At 36.9% G+C, this 16,052-nt stretch overlaps 1 pseudogene; it reads right to left on the bottom strand.

The window, feature by feature from the left end:
* Nucleotides 1–1,124: 1,124 nt before the first annotated feature.
* Nucleotides 1,125–5,327, bottom strand: LOC149577911 (chalcone synthase-like; annotated as a pseudogene).
* Between the last annotated feature and the right edge of the window lie 10,725 nt (nt 5,328–16,052).

Below are 16,052 nucleotides of genomic sequence, written 5' to 3' on the forward strand. Positions count from 1 at the left end.
CAGAAAAAACTTTAGAGATTTTAGTGAGCTTGCATAGGCCTCTCCTGAATAGGCTTCTAAATAATAATTCTTGAGCTGATTTTTCCTTTGATTGTAATTTGATTGCTCTAAAATTACTCTGTAGGTTATATAGCAGATCACATGCCTTGGACAGTTGCACATAATTTTTCTTAGGATTGTTTTTTTTTTTTTTGAATCTGGATGGTAAGATCCAACTGAGCACTTTTCTTCCGTGTTCGTGTCTTATCTGCTTTGAATGATTCGTCTATATTTGGTGATTGGTCAACTTGCAATTTTTTCTCAAAATACTTGGCCTCAGTCTGGAGGAGAAATCCACCTTCCTAAACTTTGTATAAGGGTGAGAAGACCTATAATAGATGCAATGAATATGCGGCTCCTAGAATCTTTACTAATTATCTTCGGTGCTCTCTCAAAACTTTTTCTTGCTTATTCAAATTTAATTAAGATTTGACCCTCCAATAATGGGCAGGAAGTGAACGCCTCTATTGAATTCTGCGAGGAATTTGAATTGGAATTAAAACAAGTGCAGTTGAAAATTTATCTTGAATCCCTAAGTTCGTCTTATCATTCCATAAAAATTTCTGTCTGATCAAGAAAAAGTATCACAATCTCAACTTCAATTTTGCTTATTTGTCACATTGACATTCGATTGAGTCGAGTCGAGTCAGATGCTGAATGCGATCACCATGACTATGAATAATGTATACGCTACATTATGTGCAATTTTTGGTAGAATTTTTAATTTATATAGAGATAATTAGTAATGATTATTTTATTGTATAAAAAAAAAGTAAAAAGAGTTAAAAAAAATAAAATTAGAAATATATAATGTTGAAAGTCATTTTCTTAATGTAAAAGGATTTTATTGTAAAATGGTTTTACAATTTTTTAAAGGTTGTTTAAAAGACATTAAAAAAAACATATCAACTAATTAATATAAATTGTCAAAATCTAATATCACTTACTAATAATACAATTAAAAAGACCACACATAAACCCAATTAATAACCATAATCATAATCCAGGCAGCATATTTATCATAATATGCCCACACATCCAATCATATTATTCCACAACAGACTCGTCCACAAAAATGCCAATCTCTAGAGAGGAGCACTCTTGAGAACAACCGTCTCCACGGTGATACCCGGCCCGAAGCCAAACAAAACGCCCATGTCCAGCCCTTCTCCCGTAGTCGAACATCCTTTGTCCTTGGACGACTTCCTCATCTCGTCCATAACGAACAGCACGGAGCCACTCCCCATGTTTCCATACTCTCTAAGCACCTGCCTCGACGCCCACAACTTCTTCGGATCCAAGTCCAGCTTCGACTCCACCTGATCGAGAATTGCAGGCCCTCCAGGGTGAGAAACCCAGAAGAGCTCGGTCCAGGCAGATATGTTTAACTTCTCAAACGCCTCCACCAGAGCCTTCTCGATGTTCTGCGACACCAGCCCCGGCACTTCCTTCACCAGTAGTGATATCTGCCCCACCTCTCTCAAAGGCCCTTCGATGGCTCCCTCGCTCTCCGGCAGAATCGTCTGCGCAGTCCAGACGAGCTCGAAAATGGGCTTCTCTATTTCGTCAACGGGGTCTGCTCCAACGATCACCGCCGCCCCGCCGTCGCCGAAAAGAGCCTGTACAAGCATATTACCCAGTTGCGTTTCAGAGGGGCCCTGGAATATGATGGCGTTGATCTCACAACACACCACCAGAACTCGAGCTCCCCTGTTGTTCTCCGCGGTGTCCTTCGCCACTCGGAGAGTGGTGGCGCCGCCACAGCAGCCCTGCTGGTACATCATCACTCTCTTCATGGAGGGGCGGAGGCTGAGGAGTTTGGTGAGCTGGTAGTCTGCGCCGGGCATGTCGACGCCGCTGGAGGTGCAGAAGATAAGGTGAGTAATCTCCGACTTTGGCCGTCCCCACTCCTTTATCGCCTTGGCAACCCCCTGAAGGAGGTGGACAGAGTGGATCAAAGATAAACACGAATGCAATGATAAACATTCAAATCAATAAGCAAAACACAAAGACATCAAGTTGTGCTACAGCACTTCATACTCATTAACATATCTGAAATCTATTACAAATCCATAGAATGCTACAGCATTCCATCCACTCATGATCCACCATGAGAAACCCAAAATGGGCTCTACTGATCCTCCATGATTAGATAAACATTTGATACTCAAATCTTTACATAATGCCTCTATTTATAGAGGTCTGAGAACTCTCTAGAATATCAAACACATGTATTGCATGACATATAATATTAATATATATCAATTAATATATGCAACTATTGGTAGTTGAAGACTGATTCTGAAATGACTTTGGGCGGCTGTATGCGGCTGTTTGTATGTGGCTGTGGACGGCTTTGCAGCTGTGGATGGTGGGAGAAATTAATACTGCCAACACTCCCCCTTAATTTCTTCCTCCCCCTTAATTTCTTCCACTAATGCTACTGCATTTATATTGTTTTTCCTCATTATAATTACTTCGGGTTTTACGGCTTACCCCTAACCAATGCAATTCTAAAGTGGTTTAAAGTTTACCACAAACTTCTCAAACATCACAAATATGGTTTCAAGATCACCATAAACTTTGCACTCAAATGGTTTACAAACCAAGCACTCATTGGTTCTAATGACCACGAATCATCACTATAGGGAAACTATCCTCACTCTGGGCCTTTCTCTTTTGTATCTGCATCAAACTAATTATTGAGTCCATATGAAAAGAAATCCATCTACCAAGATACATGGGTGCCCAACCGCTGTACTTGCCAGTTCTATAGGAATCTTTTTCAGATACATGGTTCATCAATACATTTAGTCAAACTCTAGGGTGTCGGGTACAACCGATAATGCACCCGTTACAATAGATTATTAACAAGCAATTCTCATTCAATCTCCATCACTTGATTGAGGGATATCAATTCAGAAATCTACTATTACATGACCACATTTGATATGACAAAGCCTTAAACATTTTTTCATCCAGATTACAACACTTAAACTCCAAATCAGCACACACAGAGACCTTTGCGCTATGACAACAAGCTTTAGCACACCATCTCACCTTTTATTACACCTAAGATAACTAACTTAACTTTAACAACTAATGCATAACAACTAGCACACATATTGCAAACACAAACATAATAAAAATTTCCATGATCAATATCTTCCATGTCAAGTGTATGCATTCTTTGGCACTCCCGCTTGCACAAAGATGCTCCACATGCTTCTAATCTATGAATGATAGTGTCACACAAAACTAACTCAAACACACTTCAACTTTGGCTTTCTTCTTTTCATAGCTTCTTTGTTTCTCATAGTAATCTCTTGACTTGTTCTTCTCTTTATTCTTGCAGAAGATAACTTCAAATGCCATTGCTTGTTGGGCTATGTTGCCACAACACTCTTCACCGATTTTAAACTTCTTGAGCTCTCCACAATCTCTAGGATCATATTCCATTAGCTTTGATACCACTTGAAGGAGGTGGATAGAGTGGATCAAAGACAAACACGAATGCAACGATAAACATTCAAATCAATAAGCAAAACACAAAGACATCAAGTTGTGCTACAACACTTCATACTCATTAGCATATCTGAAATCTATTACAAATCCATAGAATGCTACAACATTCCATCCACTCATGATCCACCATGAGAAACTCAAAATGGGCTCTACTGATCCACCATGATCAGATAAACATCTGATACTCAAATCTTTACATAATGCCTCTATTTATAGAGGTCTGCGAACTCTCTAGAATATCAAACACATGTATTGCATGCCATATAATATTAATATATATATATCAATTAATATATGCAATTACTGGTAGTTGAAGACTGATTCTGAAATGATCTTGGGCAGCTGTATGCGGCTATTTGTCTATGGCTGTGGATGGCTCTGCGGCTATGGATGGTGGGAGAAATTAATACTGCCAACACTCCCCCTTAATTTCTTCATTTTTATCATGGTACCAGAGCATGAAGAGCTGGGCCTAGGAAGAAAAGAATTATGTGTTGATATGTATAACTGCTGTAGCAGTGAATGAAGCTTCTAATGTTTTCTTGATTGCAGATCATTATCAGCTTCTAAAGTTGGAGACTAGTGGCTGCCAAAGATTGAGAGAAGAAAAGATCCCAGTATAATGTTTGAAGAAGGTATGAGCTGATTTCTTGGAGTGAAGTCTAATGATAAAAAAAAAAATTGTTAAAAGGGGAAAATAAGCATTATAATGTTGTTTGTTTAAGCTATATGTCATTGGCTTAGACTTGTTTGGTGGATTTTCTTTGTAAAGCAAAGTTTAAAATTGCAAGGTGTAGTTGTAACTGTGTATTAATATGGCTTCAGGAAGTAGTATAGCTCAACCACAAATTTCAATATTTTTTGGTAAAGATTATGAATTTTGGGCTATAAAAATGAAGACACTATTTTGTTCTCAAGGCATATGAGATCTTATTGAAAAGGGTTTTATTGAACCACAAGATGAGTCTAAATTAACACAAGATGAAAAGGATAAATTACAAGATAACATGAAAAAGGATGCTAAAGCGTTGTTTCTAATTCAACAATCTTTAGATGAATCAATTTTTCCTAAGGTTTTTGCTGCTAAAAAGTCTAAAATTGCATGGGATATTTTAGAAACAACATATCAAGGGACATCAAAAGTTAAGATTGCTAAATTGTAAACTTTAAGGTGTGATTTTGAAAATTTGTGTATGAAAGATTCAGACTCAGTTGATCAATTTCTAAATCAAGTAATGAATGTGGTTAATCAAATTAGATCATATGGTGATGATTTGATAGATCAAAAAGTTGTTGAAAAGATACTTCATTGTTTGCCTAGAAAATTTGATGCCATTGTTGTTGCCATTGAAAAATCTAAAGATTTGACAATCCTATCTATTGATGAATTGATGGGCTCACTTTTATCTCATGAACCAAGAATGAACAGAAATAACAATTCTTCTTTGGAGAATGCATTTAGATCGCAGGTATCTTTTGGCAGAGGAAGAGGAAGATCAAACTACAGAGGAAGAGGAAGAGGTAGAAGCATAGATGGATGTGGAAGTCCAAATCAAGAAGAGAGAACAAATCAATCCATTCAGAGTTCTAATAGAGGACATGGCAGAAGTTCATTCCAACACCGCCTCATTACCCAACCACGACACCTCCACCACCAGCATATCCTATCGAATGTCCAACGAAGGGGTCAACTAGGTGCACAGATTAGGATTCTCCTTTAGTATTTCCTCCACGAGATACACATACCTCTTCTTTATCATTGACTTCTCACCTGCAACATAACATTCCCTATAATCACTAGTGCATAGAAATGTAATACAAGAAGCATAGTATACTAGCAATCACATCGTAGGGGTATAGAAGATTAGTTAAGTATGTATGTATCCTTTTGTATGTCTCTCCTTTCATCCTTTCCATATCTCCTTATTTATCTCTTGATCTATCTATATTTCTTTATCTATTTATCTCATATTCTCACTCTATAATTATTGTTATTTATATCTTCCTCTGCACTCCATGATCTATTTCTCAGAAAAGTGTAAAGTAAAATAAACAATGTATATCAATCAATAGATCCAAATATTTGTATATTCAATTATGTATCTAAAAGTTTAAGATAGCTGGGGGGATCCCTAGCATAGAAATAATTATTGTTCAATGATTCACAACAATAGATCTAACTATCAAAGCTTAGAATTTCTTTAACATAATGAATTTTCCAAATTTGAAATTAGATGTGAAAAAATGCCCTCACGCATGATGCTTGATATTGATTCCCTCATCTACTTTGTGAAGAAGCTTGGAAAGGCTTCATTGACTTTAACTCAGCTTAAGAAGAGTGATGGCTAGCATGAAACTTTTGACTAGATTTAAAGACATGACTTGTATATCAAAATTATAAAGAATTTCATTATGCTAAAAAAATTAAACTTTCAAAAAGATTGAAGCAAAATTCTTGAGAGAAAGTTTGAATGGGATAGTGTAAATTCACTCTAATTTTTCTGAGTTGGATCTGCACCTCCAAAGATTAGAAATTTCCTCACCTGTAATGACACCATGACTTAAATATGTCCACTTCTTGTTGTTTTCCTCGAGATTGAAGGACTGAGTATTATTAAAATGCATTAAATGGGTCCACTTTTCATCTTTTTTTTCTTCTTCTAGAAAATCCTATGTATAATCAGTTTTAGATTTACACTAAAGATCCTAGTTGGGGGAATAAGAATATGATACGTATTTTGGAACTGTTGTTCTAGAATAGAAAATAAGAATACATATTCCTATTCTTGTTTGGTTCAAATAGAATTTGATGGAGAATTCACGGATCCAAAAATTTATGTTTTCTAAAATAAATAAAATAGGAATAGGAATACGTATTCCAAGTCCACCTATTTAGGTGGAATTGCAAATGCTCATTTTTTCACCAAAATTGGAATATGTATTCCTATTCACAATTTCAATTTGGTGCAACCAAAAAAAAATTGAAATCTTAATAATTTACATAATCAAAATACATGTATATATAGACAAATTACACAAATATATATCGAAGTTCATGTATCCATAGAAAAATTACACAAATATATATCAAAATACATAGATCAATGCACAAAATGTGGCCGACCATGCCATCAGGATGTGTATAATATCAATGTTTCTATATAAAATGTGGCATATCCTATCTCAAAATGTCTCATGATGCATCCTATGACAAGTATACTATCCTATGCTATTGGTGGATGATCAAAATGTAGCATCTTCATTGCACTAGGTGGTTTGGATGCCTCCTACATAAACAAAAAAAGAAAACCCAAAGTTAGACTACTAAATTGATATGATTCTATGTATCTAACATTGAATTACTCAAATGCATAATGATCCTTTTTGTAATGAGAATTTATAGTATTAAAATTTCATCATAAATAGCTCTCTCATAGACCTCCTATGTCAATCGGGATTCCTCTCTTATGTCCTCAGCAATGCTTGAACCTCATCGATTGTGGCATGTGTATGTTCAAGTATGTTTGTCAAATGAATCTACAAATTAAACTATAATATTATAATTTATAGCATGCTAAATTTATAACATATAATCAAGAATTGAAACTACAACTTACCTCTATCAACGACTCCTCTGGATATAATGGCCGTGTCAACAAAGATACAAAACTTTGGCATCCAACCTCTTGTGCACTAGGTGTTTCCTATGAGATACAAAATAATAGTTGTTAATATCATGGAAATTAGTTTTGAATTTATTTATGAAAATAAGAAAAATAAAAAATAAATGATACTTATACATACAATGGGGCTCTCATTGCGAATGGAAATGTCAGAGGGTCTACGATGTGGAATCTACCTAGACTCATCACCAGTAGCCATGCCCTATACAATAGAGAATGTGATTAAATTTCATTACCACAAACATTTTATAAGAATGCATCGATATGTAATCACTTTAAAAACACCTAATTACCTTTCCCTAGTTAATGGGTTGTGCCTCACCCCTCGCACTCTGCCCTCCACTGATAGGTGATAGCTACAAGAGAAAATAAAGATTAGAAACTATATATGCTCCAATATCGAATAGAAAAAAATAATGAGAACACAACATAATGTACCATAGATGTCTCGAGGCCAAATGAAATAGTCGAGAGCGTGATATTATCAACCCATCTAAGCTCCTCCTACAGTCATCAACTAAACATGAATGAAGATTACATACATGTATAAGTTAGTATGGGTTAAAATTACTCTATTATAAAGATTAACTTTAAATCGCATAAGTCGTAACAAAAAAATGTATACACATACTAACATAGAAGGATTCCATGCCTCTGCACACCCGTCCTTTCTGACGTTAGGGTGTGTAGCCTCTCTACATGCATTTGGTGTATCCTCCTCAAATACAAACTAATATTTAGAAAGATCACCTATGGAACCCAAACAAATATTCTTGTATGTTATGCAAGTATGGGGCACACAAACATGTGATAAGCTCGTCAGTGATGAAATCATGCCAACATCATCAACACGGGGAGGCAACACTAACATAGCTTGGGATATCAATAGGCTACTCAATCTATGGATGGTTCTAATAGTCTGAGAGCTAGCCTTTGCAATGATGTTAGGATGATGCACTAGAGGAGGGGGGAGACATCAGTGGGGGGAAAAAAGTAACAGATTTATTCCACTAGGCAAAGGGTCTATTCTGAGGAGCTCCTCCTCCTACACCCATGTTGGGCCTCATGCTCCAATAGTTCACCTTGGGGTGCAACACAAATTCAAAATACAATTTTTTTATGAAATAGAATGGAACCTCTAAATTGCTGTGTGAAGGGATGCCAAAAATTATCCACCAACGATCCCAAAAGTTCGCACACATAGCCTCATTTGTGCACCATTTAATTGATAATTTGGGCTTTGTGCATTCTACTTGTATACCTTCTTTTGGCTCTACAAAAAGGCTAACTATATCATCTTTAGTTATATTTAGGGCCGCAACCTCATCATAGTCCAACCCATCATCAAACATGGCATGCATTTTCTCACACCAGTGAAGAGTGACATTTTGTTCATTGGTAAGTGTTTCAATATTATCCTCTATGGTGTTTAACATGGATAACATGGAAGCAAATGTGGGTATGTTGTTATATGTGGTTCACAAAACCTTCAGTTCAATGAGATTTTCAAATATCAAATCTTTAATTTGAGGAGGGTTTTGACAGGGTAGGGGATCATTTGGTGGATGGTTTTGAGGGGGTATTGGATTTTTTGGTGGATGGTTTTGAGGGGATGTTGGATCATTTGGTGGAGGGTTACGAGGAACATTGTTTCTTACCTTAGTATCATCATTTGGGTTAGCCATACCTATTAATTTGCAAAACATAATTTATAAACAACCTAAATTTTAATAATTTCTATTAAAAAAACCTAATTTTCAACAAATTCTATTTAAAATAACTAATTTATAATAATATTAATTCAAAAAAAAATTCCTTTATTTGATACCCATTCGAAAATTTGATAACCGAATGGAGCTCAACAATAAAACAGAAAAAATGCAATGCAAAATAGCTTTCAGTTTTAAAAAAAAAATCTGTCACAAGTTTCGGGTATCCAATTTCATATCAGATAAACAATGAAATTGGATACTTGATATGATATCAGGTACCTGATATGAAATTGAATACTTGATTACTGATCAGATACCTGAAAAGGCTTGGTCTAGACTTTTTAGCCTCAATATCAGGATGGGTGAAAAAAGGTCAGAGTGGATTTTGAAATGCTTTTATACATTTTCAAACTCCACTTTTTTCACATCACCACTTTTTGGCACACCATGATCCTATACATACCCCTAAATGAGATTGGATTAAATCATTACCATTCCTATTATTTTTCCATGTATATTTAGTCCCCTTAAGATCAACATCAAGTAGAGTGCGAGAATTGATAAAATCCATAAGATCCAATCTGTTTTCCATTTCAATCCAACATCCTCCAATTTATTTTCTCTAGCAAAAGACTAGGGTTTGTGCAGGATCATAGTCAACAAAACTATGTCCTTAAGTGGCAGTGAAAAACCAACAAATCAGGGTTATGTTAACCTGACACATAATTTTAAAATAGTTATGGGCTTTATATCAAAAAGTTGTGAGAAAAATAATCTATAGAAAATTGAATGAAGTTTCTAAACTACTAGGCCTTAGCTTGAGAAAAAGTTATTTGATATGTCAAAATTTTGAATTTTAATGCAATACTACAAATTTTTTAGGGACAACCTTAATCAAAATCAAATGATAATATTTTTAAATATAATTATAGATATAAAAAGTAGACTTATGCCTAGATGTGACACATATTTTTGGGTATTTTTATTCCAAATAAATAATTAAATATGAAATTTAATATTTATGAAAAAAATCTTATACTAGGCGGAGCATAGAGTGTGATGCAACTTTTGGATTTCAAAAATGTTATACTGTTTGAAAGTTATAGTTATTTTTTAATCAATATGTCAATCAAAATTTTATAGACATCTTCATTAAAAATTAACTCATAAATACTTATCAAACTCAAAATTTGATAGCAATTATATCAATGGAATCTTGTGAGTGTTATACTTTATGAAAAAAATCTTATACTAGGTGGAGCATAGAGTTTGACACAACTTTTGGATTTCAAAAATGTTATACCGTTTGAAAGTTATAGTTATTTTTTAATCAATATGTCAATCAACATTTTATAGACATCTTTATTAAAAATTAACTCATAAATACTTATCAAACTCAAAATTTGATAGCAATTATATCGATGGAATCTTGCGAGTGCTATCAAAAAATCCTTTTTATTTCATTGAATTTCAATGAAAAATATATTGTTAGATGGCTACTCGAAGTCTGAATGTTACTGAAACATGTCTCAAACACAATTTTTGAGTTGACCAAAGAGGTTTGGTAAGTACCAAGCCTAATTGGGTACTCGATCTAAAATCGAGTACCCAAAATTTGGTGGCAATTTTTTTTTCAAAATTGAGTACAAGGGATATAAAAATATTTAAATTTGTTTTCACAATTAGTTAACAAACTAATTTAAATATGCTTTCACATTTAAAATATAATGATATATTTGAATACTATTTTATTTTATTTTATTAGTTTTTATTATATAACAAATTTTACTATTATAATATTATATATGATTAGATAGTATATTAGTATCATGCTACTATATATTATTATGTAGTATTATATATTATCTATAATATTATAAATATTATAAAGATTATCTATATTATTGTTATTTTTATTATTATAATAATATTAAATATATATTACTATAATATATATTATTACATAGTATTAGAAATTATCACATAGTATTATATAGTTTATTAGATTACAATATGATTGATTACCCTATGTCTAGGACCCCTAGGAACAAAGGATAATCAATGCAATGGGTCGAATGGGGTCATGGGTCAATGAACCCATTACATCATGACATGTGTTCCTAGGGATCCTAGGACACCTAGGGACATAGTGTAATCGATGCTCTGGATTGAATTGGCTCATGGGCTAGCCCATGACCCCATTGGACACATTGCATCGTGACATGTGTCCCTAGGGGTCATAGGGTAATTGATATAATGGGTCCAATGGGGTCATGAGCTAGTGAATGATTCCATTTAACCCATTGCATCATGACATGTGTCCCTAGGGGGGTCCTAGGACCCCCAGGGACATAGGGTAATAAATGTTATGGGTTGAAAGGGGTTGTGGGCTAGCCCACAACCCCATTGGACCCATTACATCATGACATGTGTTCCTAGTGGCCCTAGGGACATAGGGTAATCGATGTAATGGGTCCAATGAGGCCATAGGCTATCCCACAACCCCATTTGATCCATTGCATCATGACATGTATCCCTAGGGGTCCTGGGAACCCTAGGGACATAGGGTAATTGATGCAATGGGTTGAATGGGGTCTTGGACTAGCGCACAACCTCATTGGACCCATTGCATCATGACATGTGTCCATAGGGGTCAGGACCCCTAGGGACATGGGGTAATTGATGCAATGTGTCAAATGGGATAGTGAGATAGCTCACAACCCCATTAGACCCATTACATCATGGCATGTGTCCCTAGGGGTCCTAGAACCCTAGGGACATAAGGTAATCGATCGTATAGGTCGAACGAGGTTGTGGGCTAGCCCAAGACCCCATTTGACCCATTGCTTCATGGCATTTATCCCTAAGAATCCTAAGATCCCTAAGGACATAGGGTAATCAATGAAATGGGTCCAATGGGGTCTTGGGCTAGCCCACTACCCTATTAGACCCATTGCATCACAACATGTGTCCCTAGGGATCCTAGGACCCCTAGGAACATAGGGTAACCAATTCTATGGATCGAATGGGGTCATGGGCTAGCCCACTACCCCATTGGACCCATTGCATTGTTACATGTGTCTCTAGGGGTCCTAGGACCAATAGGGACATAGGGTAATTGATGCAATGAGTCCAATGGGGTGGTGGGCTAGCCCACGACCCCATTGGATCCATTCCATTGAGACATGTGTCCCTAGGGGGTCTTAGGACCCTAAGAGACATAGGGTAATAAAATAATATGGGTCAAATGGGTTCGTGGGCTAGCCCACGACCCCATTGTACCCATTTCATCATGAAATGTGTCCCTATGGCTCATAGGGTAATCGATACAATGGGTCCAATCAGGTTGTAGGATAGCCCACAGCTCCATTTAAACCGTTGAATCATGAAAAGTGTCCCTTGGGGTCATAGGACCCCTACGGACATAGGGTATAATTGGATGCAATGGGTGATATGGGGTTGTGGGCTAGCCCACAACCTTGTTGGACCCATTACATTGCACCATGAGTCCATAGGGGTCCTAGAACTTAGGTAGGGACAATTGATGCTATGGGTCAAATGGGGTTGTGGGCTAGCTCATGATCCCATTGGACTCATTACATCACAAAATGTGTCCCTAGGGGTTCTAAGACTAGGAACATAGGGTAATCGATGTTATAGGATGAACGTGATTGTAGTCTAGTCCACAACCTCATTGGAACCATTACATTGTGACATGTGTCCTTAGGAGTCCTTGGATCCCTAGGGACATAGGGTAATTGATGCAATAGTCCAATAGTCCATGACCCTATTGGACCCAATACATCATGACATGTGTTCCTAGGAACATAGGGTAATCGATGCTATGGGTTGAATGGGGCCATGAGCTAGCCCACAACCCCGTTTGAGCCATTACATCATGACATGTTTCCCTAGGGGTCCTAGGACCCTAGGGACATAAGGTAATCAATGCAATGCATCAAATAGGATTGTGGGCTAGTCCATGACCCATTGGACCCATTGCATCATGATATGTGTCCCTAGGGGTCCTAGGAGCTTTAGGGACATAGGGTAATTGATGCAATGGGTCAAATGGGGTCATGGGCTAGTGTACGACCCTATTTGACCCATTTCATTGTGACGTATGTCCCTAGGGGTTCTAGGACCCTTAGGGAAATAGGGTAATTGATGCAATGAGTCAAATGGTGTCATGGGCTAGCCTATGACCCCATTGGACCTATTGCATTGCGACATGTGTCCCTAGGGGTCATAGGACCCTTAGGGACATTGGGTAATCCATACAATGAGTTGGCCCACAACCCCATTGGACCCTTTGCATTGTGACATGTGTCCCCAAGGGTTGTAGGACCCCTAGGGACATAGGGTTATCAATGCAATGAGTCAAATGGGGTCATGGGCTAGCCCATGACCCCATTGGACCCATTGCATCATGACATGTGTCCCTAGGGGTCCTATGACCCTTAGGAACATAGGATAATTGATGCAATGGGTCGAATGGGGATGTGGGCTAGCCGACGACCCCATTAGACCCTTTGCATCGTGGCATGTGTCCCCAGGGGTCATAGGTCCCCTAGGGATGTAGGGTAATTGATGCAATTTGTTCAATCATTACATCACAACATGTGTCCCTAGGGGTCCTAGGGCCCCAAGGGGCATAGGGTAATTGATGCAATGTGTCCAATGGGGTCATGGGCTAGTCCACAACCCCTTTGGACTCATTGCACCATGATATGTGTCCCTAGGGGTCCTAAGAATCCTAGGGACATAGGGTAATCAATGCAATAAGTCAAATGGGAATTGCATCACGCCATGAGTCCCTAGGGGTCTTAGAACCCCTAGCGACATAGGTTAATTGATGCTATGGGTCGAATGGCCCATGAACCCATTAGACCCATTGCATTGCAACATGTGTCCCTAGGGGTCCTAGGTCCCCTAGGGACATAAGGTAATTGATACAATGGGTCTAATGGGGTCATAGGATAATTGATCCAATGGGTCCAATGGAGTTGTGGGCTATCCCAGAACCTTGTTAGACCCATTGCATCATGATATGTGTAATTCAATGGGCTAAATGGGGTTGTGGGCTAGCCTACAATCCCATTGGACCCATTGCATGGTGCCATGTGTCCATAGGGGTCCTAGGACCCATAGGGACATATGGTAATCAATGATATTGGTCAAATGGGGTTGTGGGCTAGCCCATGACCCCATTGGACCCAGTGCATCATGACATGTGTCCCTAGGGGTCCTAGGGCCCCTAGAGACATAGGATAATTGACTTAATGGGTTAAACAGGGTCGTAGACTAGCCCATGACCCCATTTGACCCATTGCATGATGACATGTGTCTCTAGGGGTCTAAGGACCCCTAGGGACATAGAGTAATTGATGCAATGGGTCCAATGGGGTTGTGGGCTAGCCCATGACCCCATTCGACCCATTGCATCATGATATGTGTCCCTAGGGGTTCTAGCCCACGACCCCATTAGACCCATTGCATCGCAACATGTGTCCCTAGGGGTCTTAAGACCCCTAGGGAGACATGGTAATTGATGTAGTGGGTTGAATGGGGTCGTGGGCTAGCCCACAACCCTATTGAACCCATTAAGAAACATACGATAATTGATGCAATGGGTCAAATGGGGTCGTGGGATAGCCCTTGACCCCATTGGATCCATTGCATTGCAATATGTGTCCCTAGGGGTCCTAGGATCCCTAGGGACATAGGGTAATCAATACAATGGGTTGAATGGGCTTGTGGGCTAGCCCATGACCCCATTGGACCCATTGCAATGATTACCCTATGTGTACTTTGGACCCCTAGAGACATATGTTGTGATGGAATGGGTTCAATGGGGTCATAGGCTAGCCCACAACCCCATTGGACCCATTGCATCGATTACCCTAGCCTATTACCCTATTACTATATGATAGTAATAATACATTATTATATAACATTAATAATACATCAATATTTTATATTATAATAATAAAATATGGCTATAGATTAAATATAATAATAATATATTACTAGATTATATAATAATAATAATCATATATATTACTATATTAAATATTAAATAATAATCATATTTTACAATATTATATTGAATAATAATGATAATACATTACTATATTATATAATAATAATATATGACTATATAAAATATAATAATCATCATATAGATTACTATATTATATTTAATAAGAATAATATACTAATAATTACTAATATATAATAATATATAATAGTTATTGATTTCCCACACTTGTCAAATTGATTTCCCTCCAAAATTTGGGCAATCATTTTAGGTACTCGATATCATTTCAGGTACCCGATATCTGATCTTAAATCTGATACCCAATATGGGATTAGGTACATGAATTATTTTACTGGAAAACTTTTCCCAAAATATTCTCTGTCACTATAGACCTAACAATCACATTTTTGGGGGCCATTTTCATGATTTTGGAGAAAAAAGATCATTTGGAGCCCATACGATCAAAAAGGTTGCTACAAGATTTGATTAGGTGTTTGGTATTGTTGTCTGAATGGGAAGCAGTAGTTGTCGAAAGGCTAAACACAAAAGGAAGGTATCAAATAAAGAAATTGCAACATATAGGGAAGGGACAAGGTAAATCATCAAAGGAAGAGACAAGGTATGTTAAATGTGAATCAAGTTGATGATGTATTGATCAAAGGTGAAATTATACAGTCAAAAAATGAATATATTCAGTTAGGGAATGAAAATGTACCAATTAATAATGATAATATTGGGATTAAAAATTTGGAGAATGAAATTTACTAGTTTATAATGTAAATGCCATGATTGAACATGTTGAAAATGAAAATGCATAGGAACATTACATATCTCCTAATTATAATCAACATGAACATTCTAGAACACCAAAATGGATAATTCAAATTGATGAAATTATTATTACTAATTTGGAAGAAAAAAAAATCACAAAGAACCATTCAGTTATGGGCTTCAAGACTATATACAATATTTTTTGGCAACAAGAGATTGGTGGAGCAATGTCAACTTTTTATGCACTCATTAAAGATGCAAAAGATGAGAACCTATGATTTC

This window comes from Cupressus sempervirens, chromosome 1 (genome assembly GCF_028749045.1).
Source record: "Cupressus sempervirens isolate cs-2001-9-10 chromosome 1, ASM2874904v1, whole genome shotgun sequence".
Taxonomy (NCBI): Eukaryota; Viridiplantae; Streptophyta; class Pinopsida; order Cupressales; family Cupressaceae; genus Cupressus; species Cupressus sempervirens.